Source organism: Copadichromis virginalis, linkage group LG3 (assembly GCF_057382275.1).
Source record: "Copadichromis virginalis isolate Kocher_CV1m ecotype Utaka linkage group LG3, C_Virginalis_male_GT1.1, whole genome shotgun sequence".
Lineage (NCBI taxonomy): Eukaryota > Metazoa > Chordata > Actinopteri > Cichliformes > Cichlidae > Copadichromis > Copadichromis virginalis.
This window is the reverse complement of record NC_140620.1, coordinates 59,141,641-59,166,819: the sequence shown is the minus strand read 5'-3', so window position 1 is coordinate 59,166,819 and position 25,179 is coordinate 59,141,641. Positions and strand designations below refer to the sequence as shown.

At 57.2% G+C, this 25,179-nt stretch overlaps 7 non-coding genes and 11 pseudogenes across 7 annotated transcripts; all 18 read right to left on the bottom strand.

The window, feature by feature from the left end:
• Positions 1–664: 664 nt before the first annotated feature.
• Positions 665–783, bottom strand: LOC146716228 (5S ribosomal RNA; annotated as a pseudogene).
• Positions 784–2,274: 1,491 nt separating this feature from the next.
• LOC146716227 (5S ribosomal RNA) lies at positions 2,275–2,393 on the bottom strand. Its single transcript, XR_014919730.1, has one exon. It is a non-coding gene; the product is annotated as a 5S ribosomal RNA (ribosomal RNA).
• A 1,216-nt stretch (positions 2,394–3,609) lies between these two features.
• Positions 3,610–3,728, bottom strand: LOC146716226 (5S ribosomal RNA). Its single transcript, XR_014919405.1, has one exon. It is a non-coding gene; the product is annotated as a 5S ribosomal RNA (ribosomal RNA).
• Positions 3,729–4,427: 699 nt separating this feature from the next.
• Positions 4,428–4,546, bottom strand: LOC146716225 (5S ribosomal RNA; annotated as a pseudogene).
• Positions 4,547–5,807: 1,261 nt separating this feature from the next.
• Positions 5,808–5,926, bottom strand: LOC146716224 (5S ribosomal RNA). The gene has a single exon (XR_014919729.1). It is a non-coding gene; the product is annotated as a 5S ribosomal RNA (ribosomal RNA).
• Positions 5,927–8,175: 2,249 nt separating this feature from the next.
• Positions 8,176–8,294, bottom strand: LOC146716223 (5S ribosomal RNA; annotated as a pseudogene).
• Positions 8,295–8,993: 699 nt separating this feature from the next.
• LOC146716222 (5S ribosomal RNA) lies at positions 8,994–9,112 on the bottom strand. Its single transcript, XR_014919728.1, has one exon. It is a non-coding gene; the product is annotated as a 5S ribosomal RNA (ribosomal RNA).
• A 1,341-nt stretch (positions 9,113–10,453) lies between these two features.
• Positions 10,454–10,572, bottom strand: LOC146716221 (5S ribosomal RNA). The gene has a single exon (XR_014919727.1). It is a non-coding gene; the product is annotated as a 5S ribosomal RNA (ribosomal RNA).
• Positions 10,573–12,384: 1,812 nt separating this feature from the next.
• On the bottom strand, positions 12,385–12,503 carry LOC146716220 (5S ribosomal RNA; annotated as a pseudogene).
• Positions 12,504–13,202: 699 nt separating this feature from the next.
• LOC146716219 (5S ribosomal RNA) lies at positions 13,203–13,321 on the bottom strand (annotated as a pseudogene).
• A 1,812-nt stretch (positions 13,322–15,133) lies between these two features.
• Positions 15,134–15,252, bottom strand: LOC146716218 (5S ribosomal RNA; annotated as a pseudogene).
• Positions 15,253–15,951: 699 nt separating this feature from the next.
• LOC146716217 (5S ribosomal RNA) lies at positions 15,952–16,070 on the bottom strand. Its single transcript, XR_014919726.1, has one exon. It is a non-coding gene; the product is annotated as a 5S ribosomal RNA (ribosomal RNA).
• Positions 16,071–17,326: 1,256 nt separating this feature from the next.
• Positions 17,327–17,445, bottom strand: LOC146716216 (5S ribosomal RNA; annotated as a pseudogene).
• Positions 17,446–19,452: 2,007 nt separating this feature from the next.
• Positions 19,453–19,571, bottom strand: LOC146716215 (5S ribosomal RNA). The gene has a single exon (XR_014919725.1). It is a non-coding gene; the product is annotated as a 5S ribosomal RNA (ribosomal RNA).
• Positions 19,572–21,383: 1,812 nt separating this feature from the next.
• LOC146716214 (5S ribosomal RNA) lies at positions 21,384–21,502 on the bottom strand (annotated as a pseudogene).
• A 699-nt stretch (positions 21,503–22,201) lies between these two features.
• Positions 22,202–22,320, bottom strand: LOC146716213 (5S ribosomal RNA; annotated as a pseudogene).
• Positions 22,321–24,132: 1,812 nt separating this feature from the next.
• LOC146716212 (5S ribosomal RNA) lies at positions 24,133–24,251 on the bottom strand (annotated as a pseudogene).
• Positions 24,252–24,950: 699 nt separating this feature from the next.
• Positions 24,951–25,069, bottom strand: LOC146716211 (5S ribosomal RNA; annotated as a pseudogene).
• Positions 25,070–25,179: the final 110 nt, after the last annotated feature.

Below are 25,179 nucleotides of genomic sequence, written 5' to 3'. Positions count from 1 at the left end.
GTGTGGTGTAAGTCGCCTCAGCCAGCAGCCACAGGCCCTGGTGTGGTGTAGGTGGCCTCAGCCAGCAGCCACAGGCCCTGGTGTGGTGTGAGTGGCCTCAGCCAGCAGCCACAGGCCCTGGTGTGGTCTAAGTGGCCTCAGCCAGTGCCACAGGCCCTGGTGTGGTGTAAGTGGCCTGAGCAAGAGCCACAGGCCCTGGTGTGGTGTAAGTGGCCTCAGCCAGCAGCCACAGGCCCTGGTGTGGTGTAAGTGGCCTGAGCAAGTGCCACAGGCCCTGGTGTGGTGTAAGTGGCCTGAGCAAGTGCCACAGGCCCTGGTGTGGTGTAAGTGGCCTCAATAGCAAATAAGGCCCTGGTGTGGTGTAAGTGGCCTGAGCAAGAACCACAGGGCCTGGTTTGGTGAAGATGGCCTCGGCCAGAAGCGCAGGGCCTGGTGTGATGTGAGTGGCCAGAGCAAGAGCCACAGGCCCTGGTGTGGTGTAAGTGGCCTCAGCCGGTCACTCAGGCCCTGGTGTGGTGTAGGTGGCATCAGCTAGCAGCACAAGACATTGGAAAACAGCCAAAAGCAGTGTCGTTAATGTGCCCTCATTAATGGGCAGCTGCTTTTGGTCTTTTAATACACCCCTTCTCTGGATCAAAAGCGGTTCAATGACATGAAAATGAAAGGCTTACAGCACCAGGTATTCCCAGGCAGTCTCCCATCCAAGTACTAACCAAGCCCAGCCCTGCTTAGCTTCCGAGATCAGACGAGGTCGGGCCTGCTCAGGGTGGTATGGCCGTAAGCTGCTGGCCCCAGCACAATGTCTCAATTTATGGATTCAAGTGATTAGGTGGCAAGTACCTGAAGTTACGAAAACAATCCTATAACCATACCTGCATGTTTGCATAATACCCTAACCCAAAGGCTCAGTTTGGCATTTATCCAACAGCACAGGCCCTGGATTGTTGAAGATGGCCTCAGGAACCAGCACAGGGCCTGGTGTGTTGTACATGGCCACAGCAAGCAGCACAGGGCCTGGTTTGGTGAAGATGGCCTCGGCCAGAAGCGCAGGGCCTGGTGTGATGTGAGTGGCCTGAGCAAGAGCCACAGGCCTTGGTGTGGTGTAAGTGGCCTCAGCCAGCAGCCACAGGCCCTGGTGTGGTGTAAGTCGCCTCAGCCAGAAGCCACAGGCCCTGGTGTGGTGTAAGTGGCCTCAGCCAGCAGCCACAGGCCCTGGTGTGGTGTAAGTGGCCTCAGCCAGTGCCACAGGCCCTGGTGTGGTGTAAGTGGCCTGAGCAAGAGCCACAGACCCTGGTGTGGTGTAATTGGCCTCAGCCAGCAGCCACAGGCCCTGGTGTGGTGTAAGTCGCCTCAGACAGAAGCCACAGGCACTGGTGTGGTGCAAGTGGCCTCAGCCAGCAGCAAAAGGGCCCTGGTGTGGTATAAGTCGCCTCAGCCAGCAGCCACAGGCCCTGGTGTGGTGTAGGTGGCCTCAGCCACCAGCCACAGGCCCTGGTGTGGTGTAAGTGGCCTCAGCCAGCAGCCACAGGCCCTGGTGTGGTGTAAGTGGCCTCAGCCAGCAGCCACAGGCCCTGGTGTGGTGTAAGTGGCCTCAGCCAGTGCCACAGGCCCTGGTGTGGTGTAAGTGGCCTGAGCAAGAGCCACAGGCCCTGGTGTGGTGTAAGTGGCCTGAGCAAGAGCCACAGACCCTGGTGTGGTGTAATTGGCCTCAATAGCAACTAATGCCCTGGTTTGGTGTAGGTGGCCTCAGCCAGCAGCCACAGGCCCTGGTGTGGTGTAAGTGGCCTGAGCAAGAGCCACAGGCCCTGGTGTGGTGTAAGTGGCCTGAGCAAGAGCCACAGACCCTGGTGTGGTGTAATTGGCCTCAATAGCAACTAATGCCCTGGTGTGGTGTAGGTGGCCTCAGCCAGCAGCCACAGGCCCTTGTGTGGTGAAAGTGGCCTCAGCCAGAGCCACAGGCCCTGATGTGGTGTAAGTGGCCTCAGCCAGCAGCCACAGGCCCTGGTGTGGTGTAAGTGGCCTCAGCCAGTGCCACAGGCCCTGGTGTGGTGTAAGTGGCCTGAGCAAGAGCCAAAGACCCTGGTGTGGTGTAATTGGCCTCAATAGCAACTAAGGCCCTGGTGTGGTGTAGGTGGCATCAGCTAGCAGCACAAGACATTGGAAAACAGCCAAAAGCAATGTCGTTAATGTGCCCTCATTAATGGGGAGCTGCTTCTGGTCTTTTAATACACCCCTTCTCTGGATCAAAAGCGGTTCAATGACATGAAAATCAAAGGCTTACAGCACCAGGTATTCCCAGGCAGTCTCCCATCCAAGTACTAACCAAGCCCAGCCCTGCTTAGCTTCCGAGATCAGACGAGGTCGGGCGTGCTCAGGGTGGTATGGCCGTAAGCTGCTGGCCCCAGCACAATGTCTCAATTTATGGATTCAAGTGATTAGGTGGCAAGTACCTGAAGTTACGAAGACAATGCTATAACCATACCTGCATGTTTGCATAATACCCTAACCCAAAGGCTCAGTTTGGCATTTATCCAACATCACAGGCCCTGGATTGTTGAAGATGGCCTCAGGAACCAGCACAGGGCCTGGTGTGTTGTACATGGCCACAGCAAGGAGCACAGGGCCTGGTTTGGTGAAGATGGCCTCGGCCAGAAGCGCAGGGCCTGGTGTGATGTGAGTGGCCTGAGCAAGAGCCACAGGCCTTGGTGTGGTGTAAGTGGCCTCAGCCAGCAGCCACAGGCCCTGGTGTGGTGTAAGTCGCCTCAGCCAGAAGCCACAGGCACTGGTGTGGTGTAAGTGGCCTCAGCCAGCAGCAAAAGGGCCCTGGTGTGGTGTAAGTCGCCTCAGCCAGCAGCCACAGGCCCTGGTGTGGTGTAGGTGGCCTCAGCCAGCAGCCACAGGCCCTGGTGTGGTGTGAGTGGTCTCAGCCAGCAGCCACAGGCCCTGGTGTGGTCTAAGTGGCCTCAGCCAGTGCCACAGGCCCTGGTGTGGTGTAAGTGGCCTGAGCAAGAGCCACAGGCCCTGGTGTGGTGTAAGTGGCCTCAGCCAGCAGCCACAGGCCCTGGTGTGGTGTGAGTGGCCTCAGCCAGCAGCCACAGGCCCTGGTGTGGTCTAAGTGGCCTCAACCAGTGCCACAGGCCCTGGTGTGGTGTAAGTGGTCTGAGCAAGAGCCACAGGCCCTGGTGTGGTGTAAGTGGCCTCAGCCAGCAGCCACAGGCCCTGGTGTGGTGTAAGTGGCCTGAGCAAGTGCCACAGGCCCTGGTGTGGTGTAAGTGGCCTCAATAGCAAATAAGGCCCTGGTGTGGTGTAAGTGGCCTGAGCAAGAACCACAGGGCCTGGTTTGGTGAAGATGGCCTCGGCCAGAAGCGCAGGGCCTGGTGTGATGTGAGTGGCCTGAGCAAGAGCCACAGGCCCTGGTGTGGTGTAAGTGGCCTCAGCCGGTCACTCAGGCCCTGGTGTGGTGTAGGTGGCATCAGCTAGCAGCACAAGACATTGGAAAAGAGCCAAAAGCAATGTCGTTAATGTGTCCTCATTAATGGGGAGCTGCTTTTGGTCTTTTAATACACCCCTTCTCTGGATCAAAAGCGGTTCAATGACATGAAAATGAAAGGCTTACAGCACCAGGTATTCCCAGGAAGTCTCCCATCCAAGTACTAACCAAGCCCAGCCCTGCTTAGCTTCCGAGATCAGACGAGGTCGGGCGTGCTCAGGGTGGTATGGCCGTAAGCTGCTGGCCCCAGCACAATGTCTCAATTTATGGATTCAGGTGATTAGGTGGCAAGTACCTGAAGTTACGAAGACAATCCTATAACCCTACCTTCATGTTTGCATAATACCCTAACCCAAAGGCTCAGTTTAGCATTTATCCAACAGCACAGGCCCTGGATTGTTGAAGATGGCCTCAGGAACCAGCACAGGGCCTGGTGTGTTGTACATGGCCACAGCTAGCAGCACAGGGCCTGGTTTGGTGAAGATGGCCTCGGCCAGAAGCGCAGGGCCTGGTGTGATGTGAGTGGCCTGAGCAAGAGCCACAGGCCCTGGTGTGGTGTAATTGGCCTCAATAGCAACTAAGGCCCTGGTGTGGTGTAAGTGGCCTGAGCAAGAGCCACATACCCTGGTGTGGTGTAATTGGCCTCAATAGCAACTAAGGCCCTGGTGTGGTGTAGGTGGCCTCAGCCAGCAGCCACAGGCCCTGGTGTGGTGTAAGTGGCCTCAGCCAGAGCAACAGGCCCTGATGTGGTGTAAGTGGCCCCAGCCGGTCACTCAGGCCCTGGTGTGGTGTATGTGGTATCAGCTAGCAGCACAAGACATTGGAAAACAGCCAAAAGCAATGTCGTTAATGTGCCCTCATTAATGGGGAGCTGCTTCTGGTCTTTTAATACACCCCTTCTCTGGATCAAAAGCGGTTCAATGACATGAAAATAAAAGGCTTACAGCAACAGGTATTCCCAGGCAGTCTCCCATCCAAGTACTAACCAAGCCCAGCCCTGCTTAGCTTCCGAGATCAGACGAGGTCGGGCGTGCTCAGGGTGGTATGGCCGTAAGCTGCTGGCCCCAGCACAATGTCTCAATTTATGGATTCAAGTGATTAGGTGGCAAGTACCTGAAGTTACGAAGACAATCCTATAACCATACCTGCATGTTTGCATAATACCCTAACCAAAAGGCTCAGTTTGGCATTTATCCAACAGCACAGGCCCTGGATTGTTGAAGATGGCCTCAAGAACCAGCACAGGACCTGGTGTGTTTTACATGGCCACAGCAAGCAGCACAGGGCCTGGTTTGGTGAAGATGGCCTCAGCAAGCAGCCACAGGCCCTGGTTTGGTGTAAGTGGCCTCAGCTAGCAGCCACAGGCCCTGGTGTGGTGTGGTGTGAGTGGCCTCAGCCAGCAGCCACAGGCCCTGGTGTGGTCTAAGTGGCCTCAGCCAGTGCCACAGGCCCTGGTGTGGTGTAAGTGGCCTAAGCCAGAGCCACAGGCCCTGGTGTGGTGTAAGTGGCCTCAATAGCAAATAAGGCCCTGGTGTGGTGTAAGTGGCCTGAGCAAGAACCACAGGGCCTGGTTTGGTGAAGATGGCCTCGGCCAGAAGCGCAGGGCCTGGTGTGATGTGAGTGGCCTGAGCAAGAGCCACAGGCCCTGGTGTGGTGTAAGTGGCCTCATTCAGCAGCCACAGGCCCTGGTGTGGTGTAAGTGGCCTCAGCCAGGAGCCACATGCACTGGCGTGGTGTAAGTGGCCTCAGCCAGCAGCAAAAGGGCCCTGGTGTGATGTAGGTGGCCTCAGCCAGCAGCCACAGGCCCTGGTGTGGTGTAAGTGGCATCAATAGCAACTAAGGCCCTGGTGTGGTGTAAGTGGCTTCAGCCAGCAGCCACAGGCCCTGGTGTGGTGTAAGTGGCCTCAGCCAGCAGCCACAGGCCCTGGTGTGGTGTAGGTGGCCTCAGCCAGCAGCCACAGGCCCTGGTGTGGTGTAAGTGGCCTCAATAGCAACTAAGGCCCTGGTGTGGTGTAAGTGGCTTCAGCCAGCAGCCACAGGCTCTGGTGTGGTGTAACTGGCCTCAGCCAGCAGCCACAGGCCCTGGTGTGGTGTAAGTGGCCTCAGCCAGAGCCACAGGCCCTGATGTGGTGTAAGTGGCCCCAGCCGGTCACTCAGGCCCTGGTGTGGTGTAGGTGGCATCAGCTAGCAGCACAAGACATTGGAAAACAGCCAAAAGCAGTGTCGTTAATGTGCCCTCATTAATGGGCAGCTGCTTTTGGTCTTTTAATACACCCCTTCTCTGGATCAAAAGCGGTTCAATGACATGAAAATTAAAGGCTTACAGCACCAGGTATTCCCAGGCAGTCTCCCATCCAAGTACTAACCAAGCCCAGCCCTGCTTAGCTTCCGAGATCAGACGAGGTCGGGCGTGCTCAGGGTGGTATGGCCGTAAGCTGCTGGTTCCAGCACAATGTCTCAATTTATGGATTCAAGTGATTAGGTGGCAAGTACCTGAAGTTACGAAGACAATGCTATAACCATACCTGCATGTTTGCATAATACCCTAACCCAAAGGCTCAGTTTGGCATTTATCCAACAGCACAGGCCCTGGATTGTTGAAGATGGCCTCAGGAACCAGCACAGGGCCTGGTGTGTTGTACATGGCCACAGCAAGGAGCACAGGGCCTGGTTTGGTGAAGATGGCCTCGGCCAGAAGCGCAGGGCCTGGTGTGATGTGAGTGGCCTGAGCAAGAGCCACAGGCCTTGGTGTGGTGTAAGTGGCCTCAGCCAGCAGCCACAGGCCCTGGTGTGGTGTAAGTCGCCTCAGCCAGAAGCCACAGGCACTGGTGTGGTGTAAGTGGCCTCAGCCAGCAGCCACAGGCCCTGGTGTGGTGTAGGTGGCCTCAGCCAGCAGCCACAGGCCCTGGTGTGGTGTAGGTGGCCTCAGCCAGCAGCCACAGGCCCTGGTGTGGTGTAAGTGGCCTCAGCCAGCAGCCACAGGCCCTGGTGTGGTGTAAGTGGCCTGAGCAAGAGCCACAGGCCCTGGTGTGGTGTAAGTGGCCTCAGCCAGCAGCCACAGGCCCTGGTGTGGTGTAAGTGGCCTGAGCAAGTGCCACAGGCCCTGGTGTGGTGTAAGTGGCCTGAGCAAGTGCCACAGGCCCTGGTGTGGTGTAAGTGGTCTCAATAGCAAATAAGGCCCTGGTGTGGTGTAAGTGGCCTGAGCAAGAACCACAGGGCCTGGTTTGGTGAAGATGGCCTCGGCCAGAAGCGCAGGGCCTGGTGTGATGTGAGTGGCCTGAGCAAGAGCCACAGGCCCTGGTGTGGTGTAAGTGGCCTCAGCCAGCAGCCACAGGCCCTGGTGTGGTGTAAGTGGCCTCAGCCAGAAGCCACAGGCACTGGTGTGGTGTAAGTGGCCTCAGCCAGCAGCAAAAGGGCCCTGGTGTGGTGTAGGTGGCCTCAGCCAGCAGCCACAGGCCCTGGTGTGGTGTAAGTGGCCTCAATAGCAACTAAGGCCCTGGTATGGTGTAAGTGGCTTCAGCCAGCAGCCACAGGCCCTGGTGTGGTGTAAGTGGCCTCAGCCAGCAGCCACAGGCCCTGGTGTGGTGTAGGTGGCCTCAGCCAGCAGCCACAGGCCCTGGTGTGGTGTAAGTGGCCTCAATAGCAACTAAGGCCCTGGTGTGGTGTAAGTGGCTTCAGCCAGCAGCCACAGGCTCTGGTGTGGTGTAACTGGCCTCAGCCAGCAGCCACAGGCCCTGATGTGGTGTAAGTGGCCCCAGCCGGTCACTCAGGCCCTGGTGTGGTGTAGGTGGCATCAGCCAGCAGCCACAGGCCCTGGTGTGGTGTAAGTCGCCTCAGCCAGAAGCCACAGGCACTGGTGTGGTGTAAGTGGCCTCAGCCAGCAGCAAAAGGGCCCTGGTGTGGTGTAAGTCGCCTCAGCCAGCAGCCACAGGCCCTGGTGTGGTGTAGGTGGCCTCAGCCAGCAGCCACAGGCCCTGGTGTGGTGTAAGTGGCCTCAGCCAGCAGCCACAGGCCCTGTTGTGGTGTAAGTGGCCTCAGCCAGCAGCCACAGGCCCTGGTGTGGTGTAAGTGGCCTCAGCCAGTGCCACAGGCCCTGGTGTGGTGTAAGTGGCCTGAGCAAGAGCCACAGACCCTGGTGTGGTATAATTGGCCTCAGCCAGCAGCCACAGGCCCTGGTGTGGTGTAAGTCGCCTCAGACAGAAGCCACAGGCACTGGTGTGGTGTAAGTGGCCTCAGCCAGCAGCAAAAGGGCCCTGGTGTGGTATAAGTCGCCTCAGCCAGCAGCCACAGGCCCTGGTGTGGTGTAGGTGGCCTCAGCCAGCAGCCACAGGCCCTGGTGTGGTGTAAGTGGCCTGAGCAAGAGCCACATACCCTGGTGTGGTGTAATTGGCCTCAATAGCAACTAATGCCCTGGTGTGGTGTAAGTGGCCTCAGCCAGCAGCCACAGGCCCTGGTGTGGTGTAAGTGGCCTCAGCCAGAGCCACAGGCCCTGATGTGTTGTAAGTGGCCCCAGCCGGTCACTCAGGCCCTGGTGTGGTGTAGGTGGCATCAGCTAGCAGCACAAGACATTGGAAAACAGCCAAAAGCAATGTCGTTAATGTGCCCTCATTAATGGGCAGCTGCTTTTGGTCTTTTAATACACCCCTTCTCTGGATCAAAAGCGGTTCAATGACATTAAAATTAAAGGCTTACAGCACCAGGTATTCCCAGGCAGTCTCCCATCCAAGTACTAACCAAGCCCAGCCCTGCTCAGCTTCCGAGATCAGACGAGGTCGGGCGTGCTCAGGGTGGTATGGCCGTAAGCTGCTGGGCCCAGCACAATGTCTCAATTTATGGATTCAGGTGATTAGGTGGCAAGTACCTGAAGTTACGAAGACAATCCTATAACCCTACCTTCATGTTTGCATAATACCCTAACCCAAAGGCTCAGTTTAGCATTTATCCAACAGCACAGGCCCTGGATTGTTGAAGATGGCCTCAGGAACCAGCACAGGGCCTGGTGTGTTGTACATGGCCACAGCTAGCAGCACAGGGCCTGGTTTGGTGAAGATGGCCTCGGCCAGAAGCGCAGGGCCTGGTGTGATGTGAGTGGCCTGAGCAAGAGCCACAGGCCCTGGTGTGGTGTAATTGGCCTCAATAGCAACTAAGGCCCTGGTGTGGTGTAAGTGGCCTGAGCAAGAGCCACATACCCTGGTGTGGTGTAATTGGCCTCAATAGCAACTAAGGCCCTGGTGTGGTGTAGGTGGCCTCAGCCAGCAGCCACAGGCCCTGGTGTGGTGTAAGTGGCCTCAGCCAGAGCAACAGGCCCTGATGTGGTGTAAGTGGCCCCAGCCGGTCACTCAGGCCCTGGTGTGGTGTAGGTGGCATCAGCTAGCAGCACAAGACATTGGAAAACAGCCAAAAGCAATGTCGTTAATGTGCCCTCATTAATGGGGAGCTGCTTCTGGTCTTTTAATACACCCCTTCTCTGGATCAAAAGCGGTTCAATGACATGAAAATGAAAGGCTTACAGCACCAGGTATTCCCAGGCAGTCTCCCATCCAAGTACTAACCAAGCCCAGCCCTGCTTAGCTTCCGAGATCAGACGAGGTCGGGCGTGCTCAGGGTGGTATGGCCGTAAGCTGCTGGCCCCAGCACAATGTCTCAATTTATGGATTCAAGTGATTAGGTGGCAAGTACCTGAAGTTACGAAGACAATCCTATAACCATACCTGCATGTTTGCATAATACCCTAACCAAAAGGCTCAGTTTGGCATTTATCCAACAGCACAGGCCCTGGATTGTTGAAGATGGCCTCAAGAACCAGCACAGGACCTGGTGTGTTTTACATGGCCACAGCAAGCAGCACAGGGCCTGGTTTGGTGAAGATGGCCTCAGCAAGCAGCCACAGGCCCTGGTTTGGTGTAAGTGGCCTCAGCCAGCAGCCACAGGCCCTGGTGTGGTGTAAGTGGCCTCAATAGCAACTAAGGCCCTGGTATGGTGTAAGTGGCTTCAGCCAGCAGCCACAGGCCCTGGTGTGGTGTAAGTGGCCTCAGCTAGCAGCCACAGGCCCTGGTGTGGTGTGGTGTGAGTGGCCTCAGCCAGCAGCCACAGGCCCTGGTGTGGTCTAAGTGGCCTCAGCCAGTGCCACAGGCCCTGGTGTGGTGTAAGTGGCCTAAGCCAGAGCCACAGGCCCTGGTGTGGTGTAAGTGGCCTCAATAGCAAATAAGGCCCTGGTGTGGTGTAAGTGGCCTGAGCAAGAACCACAGGGCCTGGTTTGGTGAAGATGGCCTCGGCCAGAAGCGCAGGGCCTGGTGTGATGTGAGTGGCCTGAGCAAGAGCCACAGGCCCTGGTGTGGTGTAAGTGGCCTCATTCAGCAGCCACAGGCCCTGGTGTGGTGTAAGTGGCCTCAGCCAGGAGCCACATGCACTGGTGTGGTGTAAGTGGCCTCAGCCAGCAGCAAAAGGGCCCTGGTGTGGTGTAGGTGGCCTCAGCCAGCAGCCACAGGCCCTGGTGTGGTGTAAGTGGCATCAATAGCAACTAAGGCCCTGGTGTGGTGTAAGTGGCTTCAGCCAGCAGCCACAGGCCCTGGTGTGGTGTAAGTGGCCTCAGCCAGCAGCCACAGGCCCTGGTGTGGTGTAGGTGGCCTCAGCCAGCAGCCACAGGCCCTGGTGTGGTGTAAGTGGCTTCAGCCAGCAGCCACAGGCTCTGGTGTGGTGTAACTGGCCTCAGCCAGCAGCCACAGGCCCTGGTGTGGTGTAAGTGGCCTCAGCCAGAGCCACAGGCCCTGATGTGGTGTAAGTGGCCCCAGCCGGTCACTCAGGCCCTGGTGTGGTGTAGGTGGCATCAGCTAGCAGCACAAGACATTGGAAAACAGCCAAAAGCAGTGTCGTTAATGTGCCCTCATTAATGGGCAGCTGCTTTTGGTCTTTTAATACACCCCTTCTCTGGATCAAAAGCGGTTCAATGACATGAAAATGAAAGGCTTACAGCACCAGGTATTCCCAGGCAGTCTCCCATCCAAGTACTAACCAAGCCCAGCCCTGCTTAGCTTCCGAGATCAGACGAGGTCGGGCGTGCTCAGGGTGGTATGGCCGTAAGCTGCTGGCTCCAGCACAATGTCTCAATTTATGGATTCAAGTGATTAGGTGGCAAGTACCTGAAGTTACGAAGACAATGCTATAACCATACCTGCATGTTTGCATAATACCCTAACCCAAAGGCTCAGTTTGGCATTTATCCAACAGCACAGGCCCTGGATTGTTGAAGATGGCCTCAGGAACCAGCACAGGGCCTGGTGTGTTGTACATGGCCACAGCAAGGAGCACAGGGCCTGGTTTGGTGAAGATGGCCTCGGCCAGAAGCGCAGGGCCTGGTGTGATGTGAGTGGCCTGAGCAAGAGCCACAGGCCTTGGTGTGGTGTAAGTGGCCTCAGCCAGCAGCCACAGGCCCTGGTGTGGTGTAAGTCGCCTCAGCCAGAAGCCACAGGCACTGGTGTGGTGTAAGTGGCCTCAGCCAGCAGCCACAGGCCCTGGTGTGGTGTAGGTGGCCTCAGCCAGCAGCCACAGGCCCTGGTGTGGTGTAGGTGGCCTCAGCCAGCAGCCACAGGCCCTGGTGTGGTGTAAGTGGCCTCAGCCAGCAGCCACAGGCCCTGGTGTGGTGTAAGTGGCCTGAGCAAGAGCCACAGGCCCTGGTGTGGTGTAAGTGGCCTCAGCCAGCAGCCACAGGCCCTGGTGTGGTGTAAGTGGCCTGAGCAAGTGCCACAGGCCCTGGTGTGGTGTAAGTGGCCTCAATAGCAAATAAGGCCCTGGTGTGGTGTAAGTGGCCTGAGCAAGAACCACAGGGCCTGGTTTGGTGAAGATGGCCTCGGCCAGAAGCGCAGGGCCTGGTGTGACGTGAGTGGCCTGAGCAAGAGCCACAGGCCCTGGTGTGGTGTAAGTGGCCTCAGCCAGCAGCCACAGGCCCTGGTGTGGTGTAAGTGGCCTCAGCCAGAAGCCACAGGCACTGGTGTGGTGTAAGTGGCCTCAGCCAGCAGCAAAAGGGCCCTGGTGTGGTGTAGGTGGCCTCAGCCAGCAGCCACAGGCCCTGGTGTGGTGTAAGTGGCCTCAATAGCAACTAAGGCCCTGGTATGGTGTAAGTGGCTTCAGCCAGCAGCCACAGGCCCTGGTGTGGTGTAAGTGGCCTCAGCCAGCAGCCACAGGCCCTGGTGTGGTGTAGGTGGCCTCAGCCAGCAGCCACAGGCCCTGTTGTGGTGTAAGTGGCCTCAGCCAGCAGCCACAGGCCCTGGTGTGGTGTAAGTGGCCTCAGCCAGTGTCACAGGCCCTGGTGTGGTGTAAGTGGCCTGAGCAAGAGCCACAGACCCTGGTGTGGTATAATTGGCCTCAGCCAGCAGCCACAGGCCCTGGTGTGGTGTAAGTCGCCTCAGACAGAAGCCACAGGCACTGGTGTGGTGTAAGTGGCCTCAGCCAGCAGCAAAAGGGCCCTGGTGTGGTATAAGTCGCCTCAGCCAGCAGCCACAGGCCCTGGTGTGGTGTAGGTGGCCTCAGCCAGCAGCCACAGGCCCTGGTGTGGTGTAAGTGGCCTGAGCAAGAGCCACATACCCTGGTGTGGTGTAATTGGCCTCAATAGCAACTAATGCCCTGGTGTGGTGTACGTGGCCTCAGCCAGCAGCCACAGGCCCTGGTGTGGTGTAAGTGGCCTCAGCCAGAGCCACAGGCCCTGATGTGGTGTAAGTGGCCCCAGCCGGTCACTCAGGCCCTGGTGTGGTGTAGGTGGCATCAGCTAGCAGCACAAGACATTGGAAAACAGCCAAAAGCAATGTCGTTAATGTGCCCTCATTAATGGGCAGCTGCTTTTGGTCTTTTAATACACCCCTTCTCTGGATCAAAAGCGGTTCAATGACATTAAAATGAAAGGCTTACAGCACCAGGTATTCCCAGGCAGTCTCCCATCCAAGTACTAACCAAGCCCAGCCCTGCTCAGCTTCCGAGATCAGACGAGGTCGGGCGTGCTCAGGGTGGTATGGCCGTAAGCTGCTGGGCCCAGCACAATGTCTCAATTTATGGATTCAGGTGATTAGGTGGCAAGTACCTGAAGTTACGAAGACAATCCTATAACCCTACCTTCATGTTTGCATAATACCCTAACCCAAAGGCTCAGTTTAGCATTTATCCAACAGCACAGGCCCTGGATTGTTGAAGATGGCCTCAGGAACCAGCACAGGGCCTGGTGTGTTGTACATGGCCACAGCTAGCAGCACAGGGCCTGGTTTGGTGAAGATTGCCTCGGCCAGAAGCGCAGGGCCTGGTGTGATGTGAGTGGCCTGAGCAAGAGCCACAGGCCCTGGTGTGGTGTAATTGGCCTCAATAGCAACTAAGGCCCTGGTGTGGTGTAAGTGGCCTGAGCAAGAGCCACATACCCTGGTGTGGTGTAATTGGCCTCAATAGCAACTAAGGCCCTGGTGTGGTGTAGGTGGCCTCAGCCAGCAGCCACAGGCCCTGGTGTGGTGTAAGTGGCCTCAGCCAGAGCAACAGGCCCTGATGTGGTGTAAGTGGCCCCAGCCGGTCACTCAGGCCCTGGTGTGGTGTAGGTGGCATCAGCTAGCAGCACAAGACATTGGAAAACAGCCAAAAGCAATGTCGTTAATGTGCCCTCATTAATGGGGAGCTGCTTCTGGTCTTTTAATACACCCCTTCTCTGGATCAAAAGCGGTTCAATGACATGAAAATGAAAGGCTTACAGCACCAGGTATTCCCAGGCAGTCTCCCATCCAAGTACTAACCAAGCCCAGCCCTGCTTAGCTTCCGAGATCAGACGAGGTCGGGCGTGCTCACGGTGGTATGGCCGTAAGCTGCTGGCTCCAGCACAATGTCTCAATTTATGGATTCAAGTGATTAGGTGGCAAGTACCTGAAGTTACGAAGACAATGCTATAACCATACCTGCATGTTTGCATAATACCCTAACCCAAAGGCTCAGTTTGGCATTTATCCAACAGCACAGGCCCTGGATTGTTGAAGATGGCCTCAGGAACCAGCACAGGGCCTGGTGTGTTGTACATGGCCACAGCAAGGAGCACAGGGCCTGGTTTGGTGAAGATGGCCTCGGCCAGAAGCGCAGGGCCTGGTGTGATGTGAGTGGCCTGAGCAAGAGCCACAGGCCTTGGTGTGGTGTAAGTGGCCTCAGCCAGCAGCCACAGGCCCTGGTGTGGTGTAAGTCGCCTCAGCCAGAAGCCACAGGCACTGGTGTGGTCTAAGTGGCCTCAGCCAGCAGCCACAGGCCCTGGTGTGGTGTAGGTGGCCTCAGCCAGCAGCCACAGGCCCTGGTGTGGTGTAGGTGGCCTCAGCCAGCAGCCACAGGCCCTGGTGTGGTGTAAGTGGCCTCAGCCAGCAGCCACAGGCCCTGGTGTGGTGTAAGTGGCCTGAGCAAGAGCCACAGGCCCTGGTGTGGTGTAAGTGGCCTCAGCCAGCAGCCACAGGCCCTGGTGTGGTGTAAGTGGCCTGAGCAAGTGCCACAGGCCCTGGTGTGGTGTAAGTGGCCTCAATAGCAAATAAGGCCCTGGTGTGGTGTAAGTGGCCTGAGCAAGAACCACAGGGCCTGGTTTGGTGAAGATGGCCTCGGCCAGAAGCGCAGGGCCTGGTGTGATGTGAGTGGCCTGAGCAAGAGCCACAGGCCCTGGTGTGGTGTAAGTGGCCTCAGCCAGCAGCCACAGGCCCTGGTGTGGTGTAAGTGGCCTCAGCCAGAAGCCACAGGCACTGGTGTGGTGTAAGTGGCCTCAGCCAGCAGCAAAAGGGCCCTGGTGTGGTGTAGGTGGCCTCAGCCAGCAGCCACAGGCCCTGGTGTGGTGTAAGTGGCCTCAATAGCAACTAAGGCCCTGGTATGGTGTAAGTGGCTTCAGCCAGCAGCCACAGGCCCTGGTGTGGTGTAAGTGGCCTCAGCCAGCAGCCACAGGCCCTGGTGTGGTGTAGGTGGCCTCAGCCAGCAGCCACAGGCCCTGTTGTGGTGTAAGTGGCCTCAGCCAGCAGCCACAGGCCCTGGTGTGGTGTAAGTGGCCTCAGCCAGTGTCACAGGCCCTGGTGTGGTGTAAGTGGCCTGAGCAAGAGCCACAGACCCTGGTGTGGTATAATTGGCCTCAGCCAGCAGCCACAGGCCCTGGTGTGGTGTAAGTCGCCTCAGACAGAAGCCACAGGCACTGGTGTGGTGTAAGTGGCCTCAGCCAGCAGCAAAAGGGCCCTGGTGTGTAATAAGTCGCCTCAGCCAGCAGCCACAGGCCCTGGTGTGGTGTAGGTGGCCTCAGCCAGCAGCCACAGGCCCTGGTGTGGTGTAAGTGGCCTGAGCAAGAGCCACATACCCTGGTGTGGTGTAATTGGCCTCAATAGCAACTAATGCCCTGGTGTGGTGTACGTGGCCTCAGCCAGCAGCCACAGGCCCTGGTGTGGTGTAAGTGGCCTCAGCCAGAGCCACAGGCCCTGATGTGGTGTAAGTGGCCCCAGCCGGTCACTCAGGCCCTGGTGTGGTGTAGGTGGCATCAGCTAGCAGCACAAGACATTGGAAAACAGCCAAAAGCAATGTCGTTAATGTGCCCTCATTAATGGGCAGCTGCTTTTGGTCTTTTAATACACCCCTTCTCTGGATCAAAAGCGGTTCAATGACATTAAAATGAAAGGCTTACAGCACCAGGTATTCCCAGGCAGTCTCCCATCCAAGTACTAACCAAGCCAAGCCCTGCTCAGCTTCCGAGATCAGACGAGGTCGGGCGTGCTCAGGGTGGTATGGCCGTAAGCTGCTAGGCCCAGCACAATGTCTCAATTTATGGATTCAGGTGATTAGGTGGCAAGTACCTGAAGTTACGAAGACAATCCTATAACCCTACCTTCATGTTTGCATAATACCCTAACCCAAAGGCTCAGTTTAGCATTTATCCAACAGCACAGGCCCTGGATTGTTGAAGATGGCCTCAGGAACCAGCACAGGGCCTGGTGTGTTGTACATGGCCACAGCTAGCAGCACAGGGCCTGGTTTGGTGAAGATTGCCTCGGCCAGAAGCGCAGGGCCTGGTGTGATGTGAGTGGCCTGAGCAAGAGCCACAGGCCCTGGTGTGGTGTAATTGGCCTCAATAGCAACTAAGGCCCTGGTGTGGTGTAAGTGGCCTGAGCAAGAGCCACATACCCTGGTGTGGTGTAATTGGCCTCAATAGCAACTAAGGCCCTGGTGTGGTGTAGGTGGCCTCAGCCAGCAGCCACAGGCCCTGGTGTGGTGTAAGTGGCCTCAGCCAGAGCAACAGGCCCTGATGTGGTGTAAGTGGCCCCAGCCGGTCACTCAGGCCCTGGTGTGGTGTAGGTGGCATCAGCTAGCAGCACAAGACATTGGAAAACAGCCAAAAGCAATGTCGTTAATGTGCCCTCATTAATGGGGAGCTGCTTCTGGTCTTTTAATACACCCCTTCTCTGGATCAAAAGCGGTTCAATGACATGAAAATGAAAGGCTTACAGCACCAGGTATTCCCAGGCAGTCTCCCATCCAAGTACTAACCAAGCCCAGCCCTGCTTAGCTTCCGAGATCAGACGAGGTCGGGCGTGCTCAGGGTGGTATGGCCGTAAGCTGCTGGCCCCAGCACAATGTCTCAATTTATGGATTCAAGTGATTAGGTGGCAAGTACCTGAAGTTACGAAGACAATCCTATAACCATACCTGCATGTTTGCATAATACCCTAACCAAAAGGCTCAGTTTGGCATTTATCCAACAGCACAGGCCCTGGATTGTTGAAGATGGCCTCAAGAACCAGCACAGGACCTGGTGTGTTTTACATGGCCACAGCAAGCAGCACAGGGCCTGGTTTGGTGAAGATGGCCTCAGCAAGCAGCCACAGGCCGTGGTTTGGTGTAAGTGGCCTCAGCTAGCAGCCACAGGCCCTGGTGTGGTGTGAGTGGCCTCAGCCAGCAGCCACAGGCCCTGGTGTGGTCTAAGTGGCCTCAGCCAGTGCCACAGGCCCTGGTGTGGTGTAAGTGGCCTAAGCCAGAGCCACAGGCCCTGGTGTGGTGTAAGTGGCCTCAATAGCAAATAAGGCCCTGGTGTGGTGTAAGTGGCCTGAGCAAGAACCACAGGGCCTGGTTTGGTGAAGATGGCCTCGGCCAGAAGCGCAGGGCCTGGTGTGATGTGAGTGGCCTGAGCAAGAGCCACAGGCCCTGGTGTGGTGTAAGTGGCCTCATTCAGCAGCCACAGGCCCTGGTGTGGTGTAAGTGGCCTCAGCCAGGAGCCACATGCACTGGTGTGGTGTAAGTGGCCTCAGCCAGCAGCAAAAGGGCCCTGGTGTGGTGTAGGTGGCCTCAGCCAGCAGCCACAGGCCCTGGTGTGGTGTAAGTGGCATCAATAGCAACTAAGGCCCTGGTGTGGTGTAAGTGGCTTCAGCCAGCAGCCACAGGCCCTGGTGTGGTGTAAGTGGCCTCAGCCAGCAGCCACAGGCCCTGGTGTGGTGTAGGTGGCCTCAGCCAGCAGCCACAGGCCCTGGTGTGGTGTAAGTGGCCTCAATAGCAACTAAGGCCCTGGTGTGGTGTAAGTGGCTTCAGCCAGCAGCCACAGGCTCTGGTGTGGTGTAACTGGCCTCAGCCAGCAGCCACAGGCCCTGGTGTGGTGTAAGTGGCCTCAGCCAGAGCCACAGGCCCTGATGTGGTGTAAGTGGCCCCAGCCGGTCACTCAGGCCCTGGTGTGGTGTAGGTGGCATCAGCTAGCAGCACAAGACATTGGAAAACAGCCAAAAGCAGTGTCGTTAATGTGCCCTCATTAATGGGCAGCTGCTTTTGGTCTTTTAATACACCCCTTCTCTGGATCAAAAGCGGTTCAATGATATGAAAATGAAAGGCTTACAGCACCAGGTATTCCCAGGCAGTCTCCCATCCAAGTACTAACCAAGCCCAGCCCTGCTTAGCTTCCGAGATCAGACGAGGTCGGGCGTGCTCACGGTGGTATGGCCGTAAGCTGCTGGCTCCAGCACAATGTCTCAATTTATGGATTCAAGTGATTAGGTGGCAAGTACCTGAAGTTACGAAGACAATGCTAAAACCATACCTGCATGTTTGCATAATACCCTAACCCAAAGGCTCAGTTTGGCATTTATCCAACAGCACAGGCCCTGGATTGTTGAAGATGGCCTCAGGAACCAGCACAGGGCCTGGTGTGTTGTACATGGCCACAGCAAGGAGCACAGGGCCTGGTTTGGTGAAGATGGCCTCGGCCAGAAGCGCAGGGCCTGGTGTGATGTGAGTGGCCTGAGCAAGAGCCACAGGCCCTGGTGTTTTGTAAGTGGCCTCAGCCAGCAGCCACAGGCCCTGGTGTGGTGTAAGTGGCCTCAGCCAGAAGCCACAGGCACTGGTGTGGTGTAAGTGGCCTCAGCCAGCAGCAAAAGGGCCCTGGTGTGGTGTAGGTGGCCTCAGCCAGCAGCCACAGGCCCTGGTGTGGTGTAAGTGGCCTCAATAGCAACTAAGGCCCTGGTGTGGTGTAAGTGGCTTCAGCCAGCAGCCACAGGCCCTGGTGTGGTGTAAGTGGCCTCAGCCAGCAGCCACAGGCCCTGGTGTGGTGTAGGTGGCCTCAGCCAGCAGCCACAGGCCCTGGTGTGGTGTAAGTGGCCTCAATAGCAACTAAGGCCCTGGTGTGGTGTAAGTGGCTTCAGCCAGCAGCCACAGGCTCTGGTGTGGTGTAACTGGCCTTAGCCAGCAGCCACAGGCCCTGATGTGGTGTAAGTGGCCCCAGCCGGTCACTCAGGCCCTGGTGTGGTGTAGGTGGCATCAGCCAGCAGCCACAGGCCCTGGTGTGGTGTAAGTCGCCTCAGCCAGAAGCCACAGGCACTGGTGTGGTCTAAGTGGCCTCAGCCAGCAGCAAAAGGGCCCTGGTGTGGTGTAAGTCGCCTCAGCCAGCAGCCACAGGCCCTGGTGTGGTGTAGGTGGTCTCAGCCAGCAGCCACAGGCCCTGGTGTGGTGTAAGTGGCCTCAGCCAGCAGCCACAGGCCCTGGTGTGGTGTAAGTGGCCTCAGCCAGCAGCCACAGGCCCTGGTGTGGTGTAAGTGGCCTCAGCCAGTGCCACAGGCCCTGGTGTGGTGTAAGTGGCCTGAGCAAGAGCCACAGACCCTGGTGTGGTGTAAGTGGCCTGAGCAAGAGCCACAGGCCCTGGTGTGGTGTAAGTGGCCTCAGCCAGCAGCCACAGGCCCTGGTGTGGTGTAAGTGGCCTGAGCAAGTGCCACAGGCCCTGGTGTGGTGTAAGTGGCCTGAGCAAGTGCCACAGGCCCTGGTGTGGTGTAAGTGGCCTCAATAGCAAATAAGGCCCTGGTGTGGTGTAAGTGGCCTGAGCAAGAACCACAGGGCCTGGTTTGGTGAAGATGGCCTCGGCCAGAAGCGCAGGGCCTGGTGTGATGTGAGTGGCCTGAGCAAGAGCCACAGGCCCTGGTGTTTTGTAAGTGGCCTCAGCCAGCAGCCACAGGCCCTGGTGTGGTGTAAGTGGCCTCAGCCAGAAGCCACAGGCACTGGTGTGGTGTAAGTGGCCTCAGCCAGCAGCCACAGGCCCTGGTGTGGTGTAAGTGGCCTCAGCCAGTGCCACAGGCCCTGGTGTGGTGTAAGTGGCCTGAGCAAGAGCCACAGACCCTGGTGTGGTATAATTGGCCTCAGCCAGCAGCCACAGGCCCTGGTGTGGTGTAAGTGGCCTCAGCCAGTGCCACAGGCCCTGGTGTGGTGTAAGTGGCCTGAGCAAGAGCCACAGGCCCTGGTGTGGTGTAAGTGGCCTCAGCCAGAGCCACAGGCCCTGATGTGGTGTAAGTGGCCCCAGCCGGTCACTCAGGCCCTGGTGTGGTGTAGGTGGCATCAGCTAGCAGCACAAGACATTGGAAAACAGCCAAAAGCAGTGTCGTTAATGTGCCCTCATTAATGGGCAGCTGCTTTTGGTCTTTTAATACACCCCTTCTCTGGATCAAAAGCGGTTCAATGACATGAAAATGAAAGGCTTACAGCACCAGGTATTCCCAGGCAGTCTCCCATCCAAGTACTAACCAAGCCCAGCCCTGCTTAGCTTCCGAGATCAGACGAGGTCGGGCGTGCTCAGGGTGGTATGGCCGTAAGCTGCTGGCTCCAGCACAATGTCTCAATTTATGGATTCAAGTGATTAGGTGGCAAGTACCTGAAGTTACGAAGACAATGCTATAACCATACCTGCATGTTTGCATAATACCCTAACCCAAAGGCTCAGTTTGGCATTTATCCAACAGCACAGGCCCTGGATTGTTGAAGATGGCCTCAGGAACCAGCACAGGGCCTGGTGTGTTGTACATGGCCACAGCAAGGAGCACAGGGCCTGGTTTGGTGAAGATGGCCTCGGCCAGAAGCGCAGGGCCTGGTGTGATGTGAGTGGCCTGAGCAAGAGCCACAGGCCTTGGTGTGGTGTAAGTGGCCTCAGCCAGCAGCCACAGGCCCTGGTGTGGTGTAAGTCGCCTCAGCCAGAAGCCACAGGCACTGGTGTGGTGTAAGTGGCCTCAGCCAGCAGCCACAGGCCCTGGTGTGGTGTAGGTGGCCTCAGCCAGCAGCCACAGGCCCTGGTGTGGTGTAGGTGGCCTCAGCCAGCAGCCACAGGCCCTGGTGTGGTGTAAGTGGCCTCAGCCAGCAGCCACAGGCCCTGGTGTGGTGTAAGTGGCCTGAGCAAGAGCCACAGGCCCTGGTGTGGTGTAAGTGGCCTCAGCCAGCAGCCACAGGCCCTGGTGTGGTGTAAGTGGCCTGAGCAAGTGCCACAGGCCCTGGTGTGGTGTAAGTGGCCTCAATAGCAAATAAGGCCCTGGTGTGGTGTAAGTGGCCTGAGCAAGAACCACAGGGCCTGGTTTGGTGAAGATGGCCTCGGCCAGAAGCGCAGGGCCTGGTGTGACGTGAGTGGCCTGAGCAAGAGCCACAGGCCCTGGTGTGGTGTAAGTGGCCTCAGCCAGCAGCCACAGGCCCTGGTGTGGTGTAAGTGGCCTCAGCCAGAAGCCACAGGCACTGGTGTGGTGTAAGTGGCCTCAGCCAGCAGCAAAAGGGCCCTGGTGTGGTGTAGGTGGCCTCAGCCAGCAGCCACAGGCCCTGGTGTGGTGTAAGTGGCCTCAATAGCAACTAAGGCCCTGGTATGGTGTAAGTGGCTTCAGCCAGCAGCCACAGGCCCTGGTGTGGTGTAAGTGGCCTCAGCCAGCAGCCACAGGCCCTGGTGTGGTGTAGGTGGCCTCAGCCAGCAGCCACAGGCCCTGTTGTGGTGTAAGTGGCCTCAGCCAGCATCCACAGGCCCTGGTGTGGTGTAAGTGGCCTCAGCCAGTGTCACAGGCCCTGGTGTGGTGTAAGTGGCCTGAGCAAGAGCCACAGACCCTGGTGTGGTATAATTGGCCTCAGCCAGCAGCCACAGGCCCTGGTGTGGTGTAAGTCGCCTCAGACAGAAGCCACAGGCACTGGTGTGGTGTAAGTGGCCTCAGCCAGCAGCAAAAGGGCCCTGGTGTGGTATAAGTCGCCTCAGCCAGCAGCCACAGGCCCTGGTGTGGTGTAGGTGGCCTCAGCCAGCAGCCACAGGCCCTGGTGTGGTGTAAGTGGCCTGAGCAAGAGCCACATACCCTGGTGTGGTGTAATTGGCCTCAATAGCAACTAATGCCCTGGTGTGGTGTACGTGGCCTAAGCCAGCAGCCACAGGCCCTGGTGTGGTGTAAGTGGCCTCAGCCAGAGCCACAGGCCCTGATGTGGTGTAAGTGGCCCCAGCCGGTCACTCAGGCCCTGGTGTGGTGTAGGTGGCATCAGCTAGCAGCACAAGACATTGGAAAACAGCCAAAAGCAATGTCGTTAATGTGCCCTCATTAATGGGCAGCTGCTTTTGGTCTTTTAATACACCCCTTCTCTGGATCAAAAGCGGTTCAATGACATTAAAATGAAAGGCTTACAGCACCAGGTATTCCCAGGCAGTCTCCCATCCAAGTACTAACCAAGCCCAGCCCTGCTCAGCTTCCGAGATCAGACGAGGTCGGGCGTGCTCAGGGTGGTATGGCCGTAAGCTGCTGGGCCCAGCACAATGTCTCAATTTATGGATTCAGGTGATTAGGTGGCAAGTACCTGAAGTTACGAAGACAATCCTATAACCCTACCTTCATGTTTGCATAATACCCTAACCCAAAGGCTCAGTTTAGCATTTATCCAACAGCACAGGCCCTGGATTGTTGAAGATGGCCTCAGGAACCAGCACAGGGCCTGGTGTGTTGTACATGGCCACAGCTAGCAGCACAGGGCCTGGTTTGGTGAAGATTGCCTCGGCCAGAAGCGCAGGGCCTGGTGTGATGTGAGTGGCCTGAGCAAGAGCCACAGGCCCTGGTGTGGTGTAATTGGCCTCAATAGCAACTAAGGCCCTGGTGTGGTGTAAGTGGCCTGAGCAAGAGCCACATACCCTGGTGTGGTGTAATTGGCCTCAATAGCAACTAAGGCCCTGGTGTGGTGTAGGTGGCCTCAGCCAGCAGCCACAGGCCCTGGTGTGGTGTAAGTGGCCTCAGCCAGAGCAACAGGCCCTGATGTGGTGTAAGTGGCCCCAGCCGGTCACTCAGGCCCTGGTGTGGTGTAGGTGGCATCAGCTAGCAGCACAAGACATTGGAAAACAGCCAAAAGCAATGTCGTTAATGTGCCCTCATTAATGGGGAGCTGCTTCTGGTCTTTTAATACACCCCTTCTCTGGATCAAAAGCGGTTCAATGACATGAAAATGAAAGGCTTACAGCACCAGGTATTCCCAGGCAGTCTCCCATCCAAGTACTAACCAAGCCCAGCCCTGCTTAGCTTCCGAGATCAGACGAGGTCGGGCGTGCTCACGGTGGTATGGCCGTAAGCTGCTGGCTCCAGCACAATGTCTCAATTTATGGATTCAAGTGATTAGGTGGCAAGTACCTGAAGTTACGAAGACAATGCTATAACCATACCTGCATGTTTGCATAATACCCTAACCCAAAGGCTCAGTTTGGCATTTATCCAACAGCACAGGCCCTGGATTGTTGAAGATGGCCTCAGGAACCAGCACAGGGCCTGGTGTGTTGTACATGGCCACAGCAAGGAGCACAGGGCCTGGTTTGGTGAAGATGGCCTCGGCCAGAAGCGCAGGGCCTGGTGTGATGTGAGTGGCCTGAGCAAGAGCCACAGGCCTTGGTGTGGTGTAAGTGGCCTCAGCCAGCAGCCACAGGCCCTGGTGTGGTGTAAGTCGCCTCAGCCAGAAGCCACAGGCACTGGTGTGGTCTAAGTGGCCTCAGCCAGCAGCCACAGGCCCTGGTGTGGTGTAGGTGGCCTCAGCCAGCAGCCACAGGCCCTGGTGTGGTGTAGGTGGCCTCAGCCAGCAGCCACAGGCCCTGGTGTGGTGTAAGTGGCCTCAGCCAGCAGCCACAGGCCCTGGTGTGGTGTAAGTGGCCTGAGCAAGAGCCACAGGCCCTGGTGTGGTGTAAGTGGCCTCAGCCAGCAGCCACAGGCCCTGGTGTGGTGTAAGTGGCCTGAGCAAGTGCCACAGGCCCTGGTGTGGTGTAAGTGGCCTCAATAGCAAATAAGGCCCTGGTGTGGTGTAAGTGGCCTGAGCAAGAACCACAGGGCCTGGTTTGGTGAAGATGGCCTCGGCCAGAAGCGCAGGGCCTGGTGTGATGTGAGTGGCCTGAGCAAGAGCCACAGGCCCTGGTGTGGTGTAAGTGGCCTCAGCCAGCAGCCACAGGCCCTGGTGTGGTGTAAGTGGCCTCAGCCAGAAGCCACAGGCACTGGTGTGGTGTAAGTGGCCTCAGCCAGCAGCAAAAGGGCCCTGGTGTGGTGTAGGTGGCCTCAGCCAGCAGCCACAGGCCCTGGTGTGGTGTAAGTGGCCTCAATAGCAACTAAGGCCCTGGTATGGTGTAAGTGGCTTCAGCCAGCAGCCACAGGCCCTGGTGTGGTGTAAGTGGCCTCAGCCAGCAGCCACAGGCCCTGGTGTGGTGTAGGTGGCCTCAGCCAGCAGCCACAGGCCCTGTTGTGGTGTAAGTGGCCTCAGCCAGCAGCCACAGGCCCTGGTGTGGTGTAAGTGGCCTCAGCCAGTGTCACAGGCCCTGGTGTGGTGTAAGTGGCCTGAGCAAGAGCCACAGACCCTGGTGTGGTATAATTGGCCTCAGCCAGCAGCCACAGGCCCTGGTGTGGTGTAAGTCGCCTCAGACAGAAGCCACAGGCACTGGTGTGGTGTAAGTGGCCTCAGCCAGCAGCAAAAGGGCCCTGGTGTGGTATAAGTCGCCTCAGCCAGCAGCCACAGGCCCTGGTGTGGTGTAGGTGGCCTCAGCCAGCAGCCACAGGCCCTGGTGTGGTGTAAGTGGCCTGAGCAAGAGCCACATACCCTGGTGTGGTGTAATTGGCCTCAATAGCAACTAATGCCCTGGTGTGGTGTACGTGGCCTCAGCCAGCAGCCACAGGCCCTGGTGTGGTGTAAGTGGCCTCAGCCAGAGCCACAGGCCCTGATGTGGTGTAAGTGGCCCCAGCCGGTCACTCAGGCCCTGGTGTGGTGTAGGTGGCATCAGCTAGCAGCACAAGACATTGGAAAACAGCCAAAAGCAATGTCGTTAATGTGCCCTCATTAATGGGCAGCTGCTTTTGGTCTTTTAATACACCCCTTCTCTGGATCAAAAGCGGTTCAATGACATTAAAATGAAAGGCTTACAGCACCAGGTATTCCCAGGCAGTCTCCCATCCAAGTACTAACCAAGCCAAGCCCTGCTCAGCTTCCGAGATCAGACGAGGTCGGGCGTGCTCAGGGTGGTATGGCCGTAAGCTGCTGGGCCCAGCACAATGTCTCAATTTATGGATTCAGGTGATTAGGTGGCAAGTACCTGAAGTTACGAAGACAATCCTATAACCCTACCTTCATGTTTGCATAATACCCTAACCCAAAGGCTCAGTTTAGCATTTATCCAACAGCACAGGCCCTGGATTGTTGAAGATGGCCTCAGGAACCAGCACAGGGCCTGGTGTGTTGTACATGGCCACAGCTAGCAGCACAGGGCCTGGTTTGGTGAAGATTGCCTCGGCCAGAAGCGCAGGGCCTGGTGTGATGTGAGTGGCCTGAGCAAGAGCCACAGGCCCTGGTGTGGTGTAATTGGCCTCAATAGCAACTAAGGCCCTGGTGTGGTGTAAGTGGCCTGAGCAAGAGCCACATACCCTGGTGTGGTGTAATTGGCCTCAATAGCAACTAAGGCCCTGGTGTGGTGTAGGTGGCCTCAGCCAGCAGCCACAGGCCCTGGTGTGGTGTAAGTGGCCTCAGCCAGAGCAACAGGCCCTGATGTGGTGTAAGTGGCCCCAGCCGGTCACTCAGGCCCTGGTGTGGTGTAGGTGGCATCAGCTAGCAGCACAAGACATTGGAAAACAGCCAAAAGCAATGTCGTTAATGTGCCCTCATTAATGGGGAGCTGCTTCTGGTCTTTTAATACACCCCTTCTCTGGATCAAAAGCGGTTCAATGACATGAAAATGAAAGGCTTACAGCACCAGGTATTCCCAGGCAGTCTCCCATCCAAGTACTAACCAAGCCCAGCCCTGCTTAGCTTCCGAGATCAGACGAGGTCGGGCGTGCTCACGGTGGTATGGCCGTAAGCTGCTGGCTCCAGCACAATGTCTCAATTTATGGATTCAAGTGATTAGGTGGCAAGTACCTGAAGTTACGAAGACAATGCTATAACCATACCTGCATGTTTGCATAATACCC